This window comes from Melospiza melodia, chromosome 14, assembly GCF_035770615.1.
Source record: "Melospiza melodia melodia isolate bMelMel2 chromosome 14, bMelMel2.pri, whole genome shotgun sequence".
Lineage (NCBI taxonomy): Eukaryota > Metazoa > Chordata > Aves > Passeriformes > Passerellidae > Melospiza > Melospiza melodia.
The window spans coordinates 8561061-8576683 of NC_086207.1; positions in this window are offsets into that span (position 1 = coordinate 8561061).

A 15623-nucleotide genomic window follows, 5' to 3' on the forward strand; every position below is an offset into this window, starting at 1 on the left:
CGAACAGTAAAAGATGCCAGCACTGTGGGGATGCTTGCTCTATAAGGGAAAGTTGTTCTAACACCTCAAATAAGGTGTAGAAAAAACCCCACCCTTCCACAGGGGGTTTTAAAAAAAACCATTTTGTTCAAATCCTCTGTCTCTACGTAAAAAAAAAGAAAAAATTACAACATAGTGTATATAAGCTTCTACTTATCACATTGTACATAAGCATAAGGAAAGGATACAGTGCAAAGATAACTTGAGCTCATTTTTATTGCAACCTCTTATTTTTAAATAATAAAGGTATTTGCTGTATGTACTGCCTACAAGGTATTTGCTGTATGTACTGCCATAATTCAGGAATTATGCTGAGCATAAAATTTCTCCCTGCTTTTAATGGTGCAAGGAACCCCTCACACAGTGAGTGATCTCTTCCACATCAGAAGAGAGGTGTCACAGAAGAAAGGAGAACTTGCCAATCACTGTTACTGTTTTGTGTTGTCAATTTGATAATAGCAAATGTGGATCCACAAAGTGAAGATTATTTTGTGATGGGATATTTTGTAACAACATATATTAGATCTGAGGAAGAAAATGCTGCAGCCCAGAGCTGCCAGAAGAAAATTCGGATCTCAAAACAATACGACAGAAGGAATAAATAAATTTTTGTTAATCAGGCAGTATCAAACCTCACCCTTTGTAACAGAAAAGATCCTCCTTTTCTCCAGGTTTGCCCAGGCAGCTTTAAGAAAAAATGCAGATGAAACTTTGCACCAAGAAACCTTTCTACACACAACCCATCCATGATCTGTGGCCACCAGGTAAGGAGATTATACAACAGACTTTTAAACAATGAAATAAAGATGTTACATTAAACTTTTTGGTGTTCGTGATAGCCACTGTTGACATCCAAGACAACAAATTAAACAAAAATAGCAACTACAAATAGCATTAACCCAACAATTAAACATCATTTAACAGCAATTAGATAAATTCTGAATGAAGCAAAAGTAGACTTTAGTTGACTACGGAAATTAAAAATATATTGTTTCTTTACTCCATCACTTTCATTAAATAGATTATAAATATTTTATATGTCTATAATGTTGAGAAGGCACATAATAGGTTTCTCACAGTTAGAAGTAAAATAATTTTTCCAGTTTTTTTCACATTTTTCTGCCTTTCTTATTCTTCATCTTTATTTTGAATTATGGCAAATGTTGTTCTACACAAATTTAGACCTATCCATTCTTGAATTAACCTGTGTTGTCAGCCTGTTGGGAGTCATTTTGTTTGAACATCTGGACCAACCACGTTTCCTACCGAAAATAAATCATCATTTGTGAGTTATGAGTATTAACATACTCAGCATCAGAGGACTGATGAAGATTGGACTGTGTATGTTTAATGCATTATGATAAAATATTATGTAAAACTTGTGTTTGGAAAGTTTATGGGATGTACTGAAAATGAGCAGCTTATCTGGGTCTGTTTAAAGGTAGTTTGTAGGTCCATATCTCAGCTGGGTCTGCACCTATTAAAAGTTGAACTGCTATAGCAGTGCCATCTGCACTTAATCAATATACTTTATTATTATTTAATACCCCAATTTATCAAAATAAATAAATTGTAAAAAAATGTATGCCACTCTGACTAGAGGACTTTTTAAATTATTTTATTCTAGAAACTAAAGAGAGTGTAGGTCTTCCTTTAGTGGGCAACCGATCTCAAGTGAGCCTTCAGGCTCATTTTGTGCTCACAAAATCTTTCTCTGAAGTATTTTCTATATGAGACTGGGAATGGGTGCTGTGGAAATCCACTGCACAGGAATCCTTCCTTTCTGTTAGGCATCCAATCAATGTTCCTGTAGGAACCCTATCTTCTTTATTAATAATATAAATATTTGGTAACAGCAACTAATTAATTAGGAGTTTGCCAGTTACAAAAAAATCTTAACATAAGTGTTGTTTCCCTGCACAGAATAAAGAAAAACACAAACGGGTAATTTGCAAATCTTTTTTCTAAAGCGTCACAAATGCAGAGACAGTGATAAAAAAGAATATGAAGCTTTATCCAACAGTGCTCTTAAAGGCAGACAGCAGCCAAGTAAACTGGAAGAAGTAAATGAGGAAAGTTCTGTGAATACTTGCGCAGCATGAGCACTTATCACCAACTTCTTATGTTCCCAAATCATAGTGAAGCTTTTCTATCACCCACCAGTGATGTTTTTATGCCTCACTCATTGCTTTCACATCTACACATTGATCAAATTTAATTATTTTTGTTGGTGAAAAGTGTAATTAAAACATACGGTCTAGGATGGACTGAAACTTTTACCAAATGAAAAATACAGGATTTTAATGGTTGTACCTGCTACGAACTGTAACAGTAAAACTGATCTAAACCTTATCTAACAATCTGTACAGCAAGTTTTATTTTACAGCATTAGTGGTGGGGTTCAAAGTCTCACCTCCTTGAAGTCTGTGATTGCACAAATAGAGTACTTTTGTAAATAAAAACAAACATTACTGGTTGAAGCAATTATGGAGAAATACTCAAAAGCCAAATAACAAAACCAAAAAAGACATGGGGAACCATCCAAAATTCAGTATTTCGAAATAAATTCTTCTGTATACCACCCCAAACTCTTGACTTTCCTACACTTAATGCTTTGTTAATATTCTCACACTGATTATGTCTAACATAACAGATCACAACATTCCCTGCACCTGCATCTTTGGGGCTATCAGAGGGTGCACAATGAACATTTCATGAAAGTGTGCATCATGCACTGCAGATCACCTTATTAACTGGCTAATAAAAGCCAATTAGAACACCAGTGAATGCATCCAGAGCTAACAGATCCTACCTTTTTGTTTAGTGAACTGTTGGAATAGCAGGAGAGTTCACACTATAAAGTTAGAGGGACAGAATTGGGCTGTTCCTGAATACAGATTTTCAAGACAAATTCAGAAATATATCACTGAGCTTTTCAACTTTTCCCATCCACCCCAGTGCATACTTTTCACTCTGGGGGATGCTCAGATATGGTCAGAAAAGCTGTTCTCAGGGCGCCTTCCTGAGGTCAAGGAGCATCACCTTATCTCTTTCACCCTCTCTAAGGTCACCATGAGCAGCCTGCAGCCAAAACTGAAGTTTAACCTGGCTCTGACACTCAGCCTGCTGCTGGATTGCAGAGCAGACACACACTGAAGGAGGACCTGGTTGTGTTGAAGTTGTGAATCTGCATCAATCACAGCATTCCTAATTCTGTCTCAAGCACTTTGTACTTACATGTGGTAACACAACCACTTTGCTTAATCCCAGCTGTCTAATCTAAGCTTAAAAGCAAGGCCTCCTGTAACTGCCTGCAGCCACTGCAGAGTCTGTTCCCAACTCTCTCCATACCATGTGTCTTAGACTTGCAGAGCTTTTAGAGCTGCATGTCTCTCTCCACTGACTGAAGAGGGGAAACTTCAGGGTCAGCTTGCAGTAATACCCAATGTAAGGAACATAAATACCATTCTTCATTGCCATGAATCACTGCATTCCACAACATCAAAATATTGGAAACAACAAAGCAATTCCAAGAAAACTGTAAATCAAATACACTTCATTAGAGAAAAATTTAGACGTAACCTATGAGTTTAGACTTTCCTGAATTTGGTGCTTCAGGCAAGCCATATGCACTGTTTTTCAAAAAAATCCTTTGTCTTTACAAAAACAATTATCAGCATTGGTGACTGCAGCAGAGTTTGCCCTTTGCCAGATATTTGTATTAATTATGCTTTGAAGGTGCCTGAATTAATCCATTCTGTGAAATATACATCAGTTAATTAAAAAGTATTTTTCTTCAAGAACGACTATAATTCATGATGAAATAGGAGATTATGTTTCCTAAGTCAGAAATCCTTTGGGTGTAAATAAAATAGGTTTTGGAATAGACATGCTTTCCAATTGACCTTACTGTTTAAATACTCCTGAAAGGCACAAGATCTGAACTGAAGGAGTGCAGAACACAGTATGGAGCTTTTATTATTGTCCTTTGTCTAACTTTGGAGCACTAGAGCAGGCAAACACAGGGAACTGCAGACCCAAAGAATGAGCTGCAGCTCTCCAAACATTGCACAATACCAGGCACAGGGCCTGCAATGCCATAAACAGGGCCACAGAGACAAGGGAGAGTGGTTTGTGTGTCACAGAAGCAGTAGATAAGGAAACAGAGATATTTACTATCGCAATGAAAAGTCTGGATGAGAAATATCAAGGGCTCCTTAACTCTTTGCCGATACATAAACTGCTCATTTGGGTATGCAAGTAAACATATGTATTTTTCTGTATAAATGCAGGAGAAAAACCTCCATACTCCAGTATTCTCAAGCTGTCCAGTGTAAAACTTATAGTGACATGAATTAATAGGTGTCAGTTCACTAACAAAGCACCTCATCACTTTGAAAAATGCCAGTGACAAACAGTGGTATAACTCATGGAGGTGGGATGAAGGTGGTGCACATGAGGAATGTGCATTTCCTCAGAGGCTACAACATTAGGAATTACTCCTACCACGAGTGGAGAAGACAAGAGAGAACAAAAAACCCTCATTCTCACTTAGGCAAAAGGGCTTTTTGGCTGGTGCAGGGCTGACAAAAGTGTTCTGAGTAGCTCATTTCCCCATCCAAGGCACAAAAACTACTTGGATACTCTGCACTGTGATGAGAGACCACAGAGGAGGGTGACAAAAAAGGAAACTTGATCAGATTTGGTATAAACCACAGTTCTCTGCATGGTTCCATAAGATTTTGGGCCAAACAATAACCTGGCATAAGCTGTCACTGTTCCAGTGCTTTCTAGCTAAGGAGAGATAAAGGGCTTTTAAGCAGATAAGAATTTCCCTCGCTGTGCTAATATGTCTCTGCCAAGCCATTACTGGGATTTGTGCTGGCCTAGCTCTGTCCACCAGGACACTCAGCAGACAAGCTCCAGGAATAACCATGAACCAGAATTTCTCCTGCAGGCACAGCTCCATAGCAAACTGGCATTTCCACCAGACTGGTCTGATTCACTTCTTGGACAGGATTTTAGTGCAACGCCACGAGGCACAGCTCCTCTATCCCTGCATTCATTCTGGGATCATTTACTGAGGGCATTTGAAAGCCAGTCCTGAGATTGCTGTAGCTGTTCAGGCCCATTCAAGCTTCCTCAGCCCCTCTCTATCAACGCCCTAAAAGAACAAAGTTGCTCAGAGCATACTCGAAGTGTTATGATGTGTAAATGCATTTCTGGTTGCCATCCCAGGAGCCTCATTTACTCCCTGCTATCCTCAGCCTCAAGGCTCCTTCCTGACCACAGCTGCTCCAATCCAAACCCCACCAGCATCCCTGAGGCCAACGTGCAGACAGCACCAGCATCCCAGCGTGGATACTGGTGACTCTCCAAAAGCCAGATCCTCACCAGGGGCTCCTCCTTGAATGCCTCTGGAGCCACACTGATGTGTTTCACTCTAGGGCTCCAAGTGAAGATTTTGTTGGCTGCACCCCAAAGGTATCTCCTGCCCAGAGATGCAGAACTGTGAGAAACAACTATCAGACACATTCAAACTTTTTATGCTTTGACTATTCTCTTTCCCCCCCACCCTGTTTTGGGACAAGTAAAAATTCTGAGGCTGTAGAATTTAGGCAATAACTTAATAGGACACTGTAGCAGATATTTCATTTATTTTGAGTTAATTAGATTTAACATTTCTCCCAGAAATGCAGAGCCACAAGTTCCTCCCTACAAAACACCACCACATTTGCCATGTGAAATGTCAAGTGAAAAAGTACCAAAGGAAGTCTTTGGCTTCCCACAGGTCTGGAAACTCACAATATTTAATGCAAAACCTTATTTTCTACATGGAGTAGCCACATCTTCTCAGTACCCAAAAAATACAAATGAAAAAAGTTGCAAAAATTCAGGCAAACAATGAGGTTTGTTCATTTTTAGTTCCTCAGAATCTTTCAATAAGTCACTACTGGATAAAAGCCACGACCACATGCACTGCTCTGAGTTCCACTTTGATTAGAAGTAATACAATAAAATTTAACTAAAAACTTCAGTAAATGTTATCAAAAGTCCTTATTCTATTAGCACTGAAAATCTTGTATACATGAAATAACTAGAAAGAGTAACTATGGTAAAGGACTGGTAACAGGTGAAATGGAAAGTAAGGTTACAAGTCAGGAGCAAGTATTTGAAAAGTATTTGAGAAAAGGCTTATTTATGTACTTACTAGGGAAAGTTATGCTTAAATTTAATGTTGTGTCATGAGATCAGGTTTTATTACCCATCCTCCTCCAGTTTTCCTAGTTCTCTCATCCTATATGAGTGATTCATTTAGACTATTCTTTATGCTAAGCACTGAGTTCCAAAAATCATCTATTACAAAGGATTAAACACAGGCAGAGCCAAAAAAATTATCATCCTATAAACTTCATAAAGATGAAACCTTTGCCAATATATTTTTCTGTTAGTCTCTGTCTCCAAGTACCAGTCAGTGTTAAGATTGCAGAGAAGATTGGTTCTAACTCTCTGCCCAAAAATGTGCTTTGTTATTGTCTGACCTGTCAGGTACCAGCAGGTCAAATAATCAGCAGTGTTGTAATTTACACAATACTAAATTATAGCCAAGTCTTGTCTTGATTCACAAAGTTGGGCACAGACTATATTTGTAATATTATTGTCCTGTTACAATGCTTTTACTGTACTGCACATTGCAAAACAACTCACTTGACCAAAACAAAAAAACTAAAAATTAAAAATCACTTACGCCATGTACAAAAGCTCCTAACTCTATTTCTGCCAATTGGATAAGCATGACTAAACTCCTAAAACTGTTCAGCCAGATCATTTAGGGATGCCTGGGAATATGTTTTATTAGACTAATTGGTGCATTAATCCTGTGCATCAGTACATAACAGTAAAGAAATTAATTTTTAATGCTACAAATTGATTATTAAACATCCTACAGAAACAGCAAGAGATATATCTCAAAACACATTCTATGAACATATTACTTCACTCAAAACTTAACTTTTAAGGTTTACAATTCACTATGATTGTTAATGCTTAGGAAAAATTGTAAGTACATCTTTAAAGTATACTGCAGATGTTCTTGGGATTAAACTTGCCTAAAGATAGCATGACATAAGGACAAACACAGTAGTTCTAAGTGCTCAACGACAGGCAGGCACTGTAGTCAGAAGAAGCATTTGTTAACATATGTTAACAATGTAGAAGGTGACACTTACGTAGAAATCTCTTACCTGCCTTGGTTGAGTCTCTCCTGATAAGGTTTGTTCTGTGAAAGATGCAAGTCTTTATGTATAAATCAGAAGCAAAGGTGTGCTTGGCACATCCAGTTTTCAGCAGAGCTCAAGTGTGATATGTGTAAGTAATAAATTGGCTTCTCAAAGTAGCTCAGACCATATTAATTGGAAACAGAGTCACTGCTTGCAAGGTTGCTGATGCTGCTCCTTCTGCTTTGTGCCTCTGCAGAGAGCTAATGTATGAACGAGGCAGAGAACAAATCCCTTTCTCTCTTTACCTTTCCTTCCTTCTCTTAAACGGTGAGTTAGAGTTCAGCTTATCTGCAGCCGATGGCAGAGCACGGGCTGACAGTGCTGTTTCCTCCCCTGCCGAGCCACGCTGAATGTGTTGTGAATAAAGACAAAGCCCTCTACCAGAGCAGGTGAGAGCAGCGAGGATGTGCTGTGCCTCTGCTCAGCGAGCCTCGAGCGCAGCCGGACAGGCTCACCCTGCCCTGCTCTCCCCACTGCCCACCCGCACCCAAACCCCAGCTGGGATCGACCTCCTCTGCAAGGGGAGCTCCACTCTGAGCTGGCACAGCTCTGATCTGCCTCCTGGCTATGGCTATCTGCGTGGTTTTATTTTTCTGCGCCATAAAGGGTGATTTAGTTCCAGTTTTTCCTAATGGCTAACTGTATAAAGTGTCAGTTTTTCCTTATAGTCAATTAAACCCTGTAAAATCCCTACTAACCCTTCAGGTTTAGGCTTGGTCCTGGAATTAGGCCTAAAGGGTACCTGCCAAATAGGTTTGCACATGAATAATAGTGCTGTCCTCTCTACTCCCCCACCCCCCTTTTCTTTTAATCTGTAAGTAAAATATTCCTAGGTCAAATAGTTGTGGAAACTAGCAATGCTGCCATTGAAAAATAGGGTGAGGATGACAGTAAACAGGAAAAAAACTTCCTAGTTCCCAAAGAGTAAACTGACCAATTTCAAAAGCCCAACTGAATACATGGGAAATGAGTGCTGGTTTGAGTTCACAAACAGTGGACTTGAAGATATTTTAAGAAGATTATATTTGTTTTCCACACTCCTTTCTGTGAATGCAGAATACTAGCAGGTGGGGAAATCCTGAAGCAAAGTTATAAAAAGAAATTGTAATTTTTAATATTGCATTTTTCAGATATGCATATATATGGCTACATACAATCCTATGCTTTGGTGCCAATATGAAAGCCCATAATCCTCCTTCCTTGGTGGCAAAAGCAGAAAACCAGAAAAACATACATTAAAAAAAAAAAAAAAAAAAAAAAAAAAAAAAAAAAAAACACAAAACCACAAACTTTTTCTTTTAATATGGTTAAGGTAATAGTTATTGAAAAGAACCCTCTTTCATCCCATCTTTCCTGAACATGACAAGAATTTCTTCATCAAATATTCCCCCACTATTGCCTGTGAAATCTGGAAATCTTTGACTGAGGGGAGAAAGGGCACATTAGGGAAGAGAAGCTGTGATAAGCAATTCCTGACAGCATCTCTACTGCCCTGCAGGAGCTGTGCTGGGTGGAGGGCAGTTTTAGAGCCACAAAACATCACGTGGAAACCTTGACACTGGACAAAACTCTTGACTTTGCAGCAAAATGGCTCTGGGGTGCCAGATGTTAGTAGTGGCATTGGCTGAAGAATGAAGCCACTGCTCTCTTGCCCACACAACAACCTCCAGAGTCTTGTTCCAGAGCAGCAATGACCACCCATGGTGTTGAATAAAGACTTTTTGCTCTTGGGCACTTTCCATTGCTAATGAAAGTGAATCCATCCCTCATCAGTTCCATTCCTGGTCACTTTGTGAGCTGGGTTTGACTAACACAGAAATTATTCTGACCTTTCAGCACTCTTGTTAAATTCTGCTTTATTTGAGAATACAATCAGCAGAAACATGATAGCAGTGCTATACACTGAAACATGTCACTTGTCCCAGGCTGATACCTGCACTGAGTGTGATCCAGCTGTTGATCCTATTGTCACTGTTTTAGGTGAACTTTAGTAATAAGGAAACAAAACCAGCATGTGGCAGCCTATGCCAGTTTTGTGTTTGTGTCTACAACAAAGAATATCAGGGACAATAAAGTTTTTACATTGGTGATCTACTCATTTTCCCAAGGATGCTCTTAGCAAATTTGTTGTCTTTTCTAATAGGAAAGCTAATTTTATGAGGAAATTCCTATTCCTATGGGAAATATTAAGCACTTGGCACTCAGCTGTAAATTTAAGAAGTTAAATTGTTTGAGGGTGCTTGAGCACTGGCACTTGTACTTAAGCCTTTTTGCTTCTTCCTCCCTATGAGCAAAATATCCTGAAGCCTGGATCAGTGATCTTTTGCTTTTCTACCGCTGTGTAGCACAGAGGTGTTATGGTGTAACACAATAATCAATTTCTCTGGAAAGAGGAGATGCACATACGAAAGGTAAAGTTTCTTTTAACACCTCATTCCCAGGAGGAAGAGGAAGCTCTCAGTTCTCACTGGCTTTCAGTGGAGCACTCAGCACCTTAGAGCCTTGCTGAGCAACTGCAGAATCCCAGCCCGAGCAGAAACACACTCAAGTCATAAAACACCATTAATCCTGTATTTACACAGTCAATATCCCAAGGGTGGCAGATAAAACTGCAGGAAAAATAAACAAAATATTATTAAAACCCCTACTTTATAATTTATTCTATGCCTTCATTACTTTATATAAATGCTTCTTGCCTTTTATTAAAATAAAATGCATCAAATCCAGTGGCACAGAACATTCAAACTCCTCCTGGAATTTCTTTTATTCTGTATGACAAGCTAAAAGGAATAAATCCATTATCTACTACAGAGCAAAATATCCACTCCTGAGCAGCATAAACACCCTATTTGTGAATATTCAGAGACATAAAATTACTTGCACAAAACTTCTCAAGCAAAGAAGCCATCACTAACACTAGAAGCATTTCACAATAAAAATATTTTTGGCTGTCACTGGAAGAAGCTCTTCTAATCATCCATCTACTAATTCTTCACAAAATAATTAATGACCGAATACTAAACTAAGAGGGGATTCCTTTTAAGAGACCTAGAGTAGGAATGGAAAAAAATCTATGCCAGGTCAGTGCTGAAGAGCAAACAACTTAATACTCACAAACTACTCTACTAAAAAACCCCTAACAAAACAAAAAATCCAAAGACTGTTCATATGATTTCTATAGTAAGGTTACTCATGTCATAAATTCTGTGAGTGTGGGAGCACCATTGTTTTCTCCTGTGAAAATTCCAGTAGTTTTGCCAAATTTTTGTGCAGTGCTGTCTGCTTTGCCTAACCTTTTCCTGAGGTTGGGACTTGTTCATCTCAAGCTTTTAGCAAAAGGGCCATCAGATACAGCTTCTTCTATTTGCAATTTTCAGATTGAAGGCACTGCTTCAATCTGAAACACTGCAGCAGAGTTCAAATCACTATCAAGTCATTGAAGCATGAGGAAAAGATGAACTCAAGATATTCCTTGATGACCTACATTGAAAAGGAGATACTGAAGTTAGAACCTCTGGGGAATTAATAAACAAGAATGACTGTAAATTAAACTTTTGGGGTTAATTTGTTTTAAATGGTAACCAAGAAGTTGGGTTTTGTTGGGTTTGGGTTTTTTTTTTTGGTTTTGATTTAGCTCTAACGGAGTGGGCCATGTCACATTAATATAAAACTGCATTCAGCTGATGGTGAGGATGTGCAATGGGTCAAAGTTGACTGAGACAAGGTATCTTAAACTTGCTAACACAGTAACCTTGATGAATACACCTGCTAAAGTATCACCTCTACGCCTGACCTACTTTTCACATCGCAAACACAATCATACCTTTCACCTTTTGAAGTTTGCCCATGATCAGCAGCAGCATGACAATAAACAGGACTGCTTCCAAATCCCTATGCTGGATAAATCATTTCTCCCTAATCAGATGCTCTCACATGAAAGAATGATGCTGCATATATTAATTGCATATTCCATTAGATCTTCACCTTCATCTACTGCAGCACGATGGCCCCTACCAGTTCTTTAATATTCCTGCATTTATAAATGTAAAATGTTTCTTTACAGTTATTCTTTGACTTGTACATCACCATCACACAGAAGGACTAGGAAGAAAGAGTGCCTAAGAGTAGAGTAGAAGGCAAGGAACAGAGTCCTGTTTATTGCTAGTTAAGGTACCCCCAGCTGTTTTGGTAGACTCTGATCTGCTGTGCCTCCATGTCAGCTCAGAAGCTAATTAACTGACTCCATGTGATCTCTGACAGCTATGAGCAGTTTACTGATTCGTGTGTTGATGAATAAAGGCCTGACACTACTCCAACTTTCAGAGATGAAGAGTTACTAAAAATGAAATCAAGCTCAGGGCAGGCAGATATGAGGTTCCCTTTCTTCTCTTCAGCTTTTTTACTGCCCGAGAAAGTGCCTCTGGGTTACCTGCTGCAGGCCAGCAATCTTGCCATCACAGCTCCAGAATGGCAGATAGCAAATACTCAGGGTTCCTGAGTAATCAAACTAGGCACCTGGGAATGCTGGCAGGCTGAAGGACCAGATTAAGCCACATCCATTGTGTGCCAGAGGTGCTCAGGGCTGGACAGGCTCTCACTGAGGACTTGGGGGCCTCTACACCACTCAGAGCTATTGCTGCATTTAGTCAGTGTCTGGATCAAATCAGAGAATCTTCAGAGCAGTTTAATTTCCTCTTCCCACAATCCCTTTTCTGCCTGCTCATTCATAGATATTTCAGTTCTTTTTATAAGCACAGAGGTCATTCTTCGACCAGTGCACAATCTTTTGTCAGATTTTATGTTTGTTAGGGATATATGAGACATAGTTGGATGGCAGACTCTTAAATTTTTAGTTTAGGAATGATTGCATATCTACACAGAGAGGGAGACAAAATTCTGGCCAAACCCTCCATACTTTTTGTACATGAAATATTCAGTGGCTTAAAAGGGTATTTGGATGGAGGAAGAACAAAGAATAAGTCCTTTCTTTTGTACATTTAGTGATCCATGCAACCTGCTGTATCTGGCCTTTCAAATCTCCTCTACAATGAAATATTTTTCACTTATAACACAGAAAGATTTTACAAGCCAAGGGGTATTAAAAGAACAACCTCATGTAATTCAATAGTAAAAGCATAACAACTGTCTAAATTACACTTGGTATACTTCAAATGTTAAAGTACCTGATTTGAATGATAGCTTGAAAATCACTAAGGATAGAAAAATCTGAAGTTTAGTGTAGGGAAAGTTGACATCAATTCTATTATAGAGGATACCTAGTTTTTCAGCAGAAGGGAAGACAAATACAGTAGGTATAATAAAGCGTTTCTTAATGAAAAAGGACAGAAATTTGTCATTTTCTTTTGTGATGTTCCCTTTTAATAATGAACAATGCATTTGACAGAAAAAAAAGAGAACATGTCAGGAGAGAAACACTATGCAAGGAAATTTTTACAATTACATTGGTCGTCAGATAACATTGTAATAGCTTGGTTATTCCTAGAGAGTAAAAGAGGAAAATCAAGATCAATTCTGCCTTTGAGCTACTGGGATCCTTCACATGCATGAAATGCTAAATACACTCATTATACATCATTATTTCATTACTATCTAAATCATCTGTGTATTAGCTCAGATAACTCTGCACCCAAGGGAGTGCTGTAGCTTTTGGGGACTTCTGACATTTCATACTGGAAATAAAAAAGTGAAGAAAAGCAACACTTGTACTCACATATCTGCATAAAGAACAGGAAAACAATGTATGCAAAAGTGTTGCCTTTAGTCTGAAAATGCAAATAAACCAATTTCCCTTGTTTGTGAAGCAAGATGGAGATGAAGATTAATTTGCAGCTGCAAACTTCAGGTGACTTTGGCATATCTAAAATTAGGGATGATTCAGAATCAAAAGCCTGTACAATCAAATAAGAATAAAATTAGCCACAAAATCCCAACTATTGGAACATTGTGTGTGAAGTCCTACAGCAAAAGACAGCAAAGGCACAATATTCAGTATCTTCATGAAACTAGATATTCTGTTGAAGACTACTTAAAAGGAAAAATAAATCCTTAAAATTATGTGCAACCTTAACCAAGGCATTTTAACACATCTCCTTTGCAGCATTTGGAAAGTGAAATTCCAAGGTGCCCAGGTGTAACCTCAGAAGAGGATGGGTCTGACAGGCATCCTCCCTGTGGAATCCTGCAGCGGCCCAAGATAGCTTAGAGAGGTTTAATTTAAACCTCTGTGCATCAGCATTAGTTAATCTGGCCATTAGAGTTATCCACTTCTGAGTAGCTGTGCTCTTTAGGTGATGCAATAAATCAAACCATGCCACACTAATGGAAAGCTAATGATAGCAGGTTAACCCGTTTTTCCACCTGGATTTCCCAATCGGGCTGTCAGCTCTCCCCTTACCCAGGAGATGAATCCAGGCATTTGGACAGTCCTGCCCTGCTCTCAGCCTTCCATTAGTTTGCAGTTCCTTCTACAGAGCTTCCCAATTTTATCACCAGTAGAAAATACTGAAATCCATTCCTCAATTTAGCAAGGAGTAGTATCAAAGCAACCAATCTTGGGTGTCTGGCAAACAATTCGTAATGTTCAGGCTAGCTGACAAACAATTTCTCAAAATTCCTCCTGTGTCTTAGGCTAAATTTAAGCTTCTGAAACAGAAATAGCCAACTGCTTCTATGCACAGGGGGCTATAGGCAGAGAAAATTTTTAACATATGTGTTTGCCTTACTCCCTTACTGGTTTGTTACCCTGGAAAGAATTTTGGCTTAAAGATGCTGAGCAGCAAGTGTAGCGAGCCAGACATTGGGTGGATGTTCCATTGCTACCCAGCCCACCACAGGGTATCAAAAAACTCATCCTTCTCACCAGCTTTTTCCCTTATCCCAGAGACACCATTGTCTGACACCTTTGTGCTCAATTTTGAACAGAACCAACAAGCATGAGAAGAAAATTGATTTTTCTAAACAGTGTTTTAGACAGTCACCTTTAATCCACCCAGAAGCATCCAAACAGCAATAATTAATGAGTTAACCAATCTTTGCTTAAGAAACTATTGACGTGGGTTATCCAGTCACAGATTTCCTGCCAGAGTGGGAATTTCAAACTTTTTGGGTCTTAGACTGTCAGGTTCCAAACTGATATTCTCCTGAAATCAACAGACACACTTAAAACCCTTTCTTTTCTTATTCCTTGCTATTCTCAGCTGGTTGGATTCACCTTAACTTCGTCTCTTAACTGATGAGGTTCAACAGTAAGATAAATGTCTGGGTAGGTCATAGACTGGTCCTGATCGCTCTGCATCATATACATTTACTTATTCAATGACAAGAAAACCAGGAAAATTTTAACCAAAAGTATTCTAAGTTCTAATAATTGAAGAATTTTTATTAATTTATTTTTGCTCCCACACCCATCCCACTCTGCTCCCCCCCAAAAAAAGGACTGTATTCACTTTTCCTGGCCATAAATGAATTCATAAATTCAATTTACACAAATATGTGCCCAAGAAATGCATAGGAAGAAAAAGGAACACTCTTTTTTCTCACCCTGTATAGCCACCAGAATGTGACCGAAGGAGCACTACCCTTTTGCATGCTCATCTAAAGTACATTCAGTCTAAGACTGAAAAACAACTTGACTCCAGACAGCAAAAACAGTATGAAAACGTGGTTTGGCTTTGTTCTTTCATTGCAAATGGAATGTTCTGGAGCAGATTATGGTGGTTGTACACGTTCATCCACTGCAGGAGCACAGCAGCAGGAGAGCTGAGTGTCTTTGCTCCTGTCACCTTTCCTGAGACGCACTGTGAGCAGCAAAACCAATTCCATGATGGAAGAGGAAGCCCCCTGAGAGCTGGGGGTGCCACAGAGCCAATAAATGCACAGGCTAAGGTGCACCAAGGATGGTGTGGGTGGGGAAAAGCCTGACAACACTTCCCTGTGCAGATGGTTCTGAAAAACACTCACATGGATTGGAAAAGCTCAGCCAACACAGCACGGGCAGCACAACATCTCTGTGGATGGTGCTTAACCTTTCTTGTTTCCTTGGTTTTCCCTGATGTAAGGTGGTCTGATGGCATCAGAGATCAGTCCTCACCCCTGTCCCCGGTTTTAGCTCTGCATAGCAGAGGGGACATGATGCAGGGAAGAAAACTAAAAGAGTCTTACTCCTCTTTTAGTTCTTTAGATTTCTTTGAGCCCTGCTCTCAAAAAATAGAGTTCTAGCTTTTATTTGGAGAAGGCAGAATCAAAGTTGGAGAAGATTACTCCTGAATATTTTCTCACCCAGGT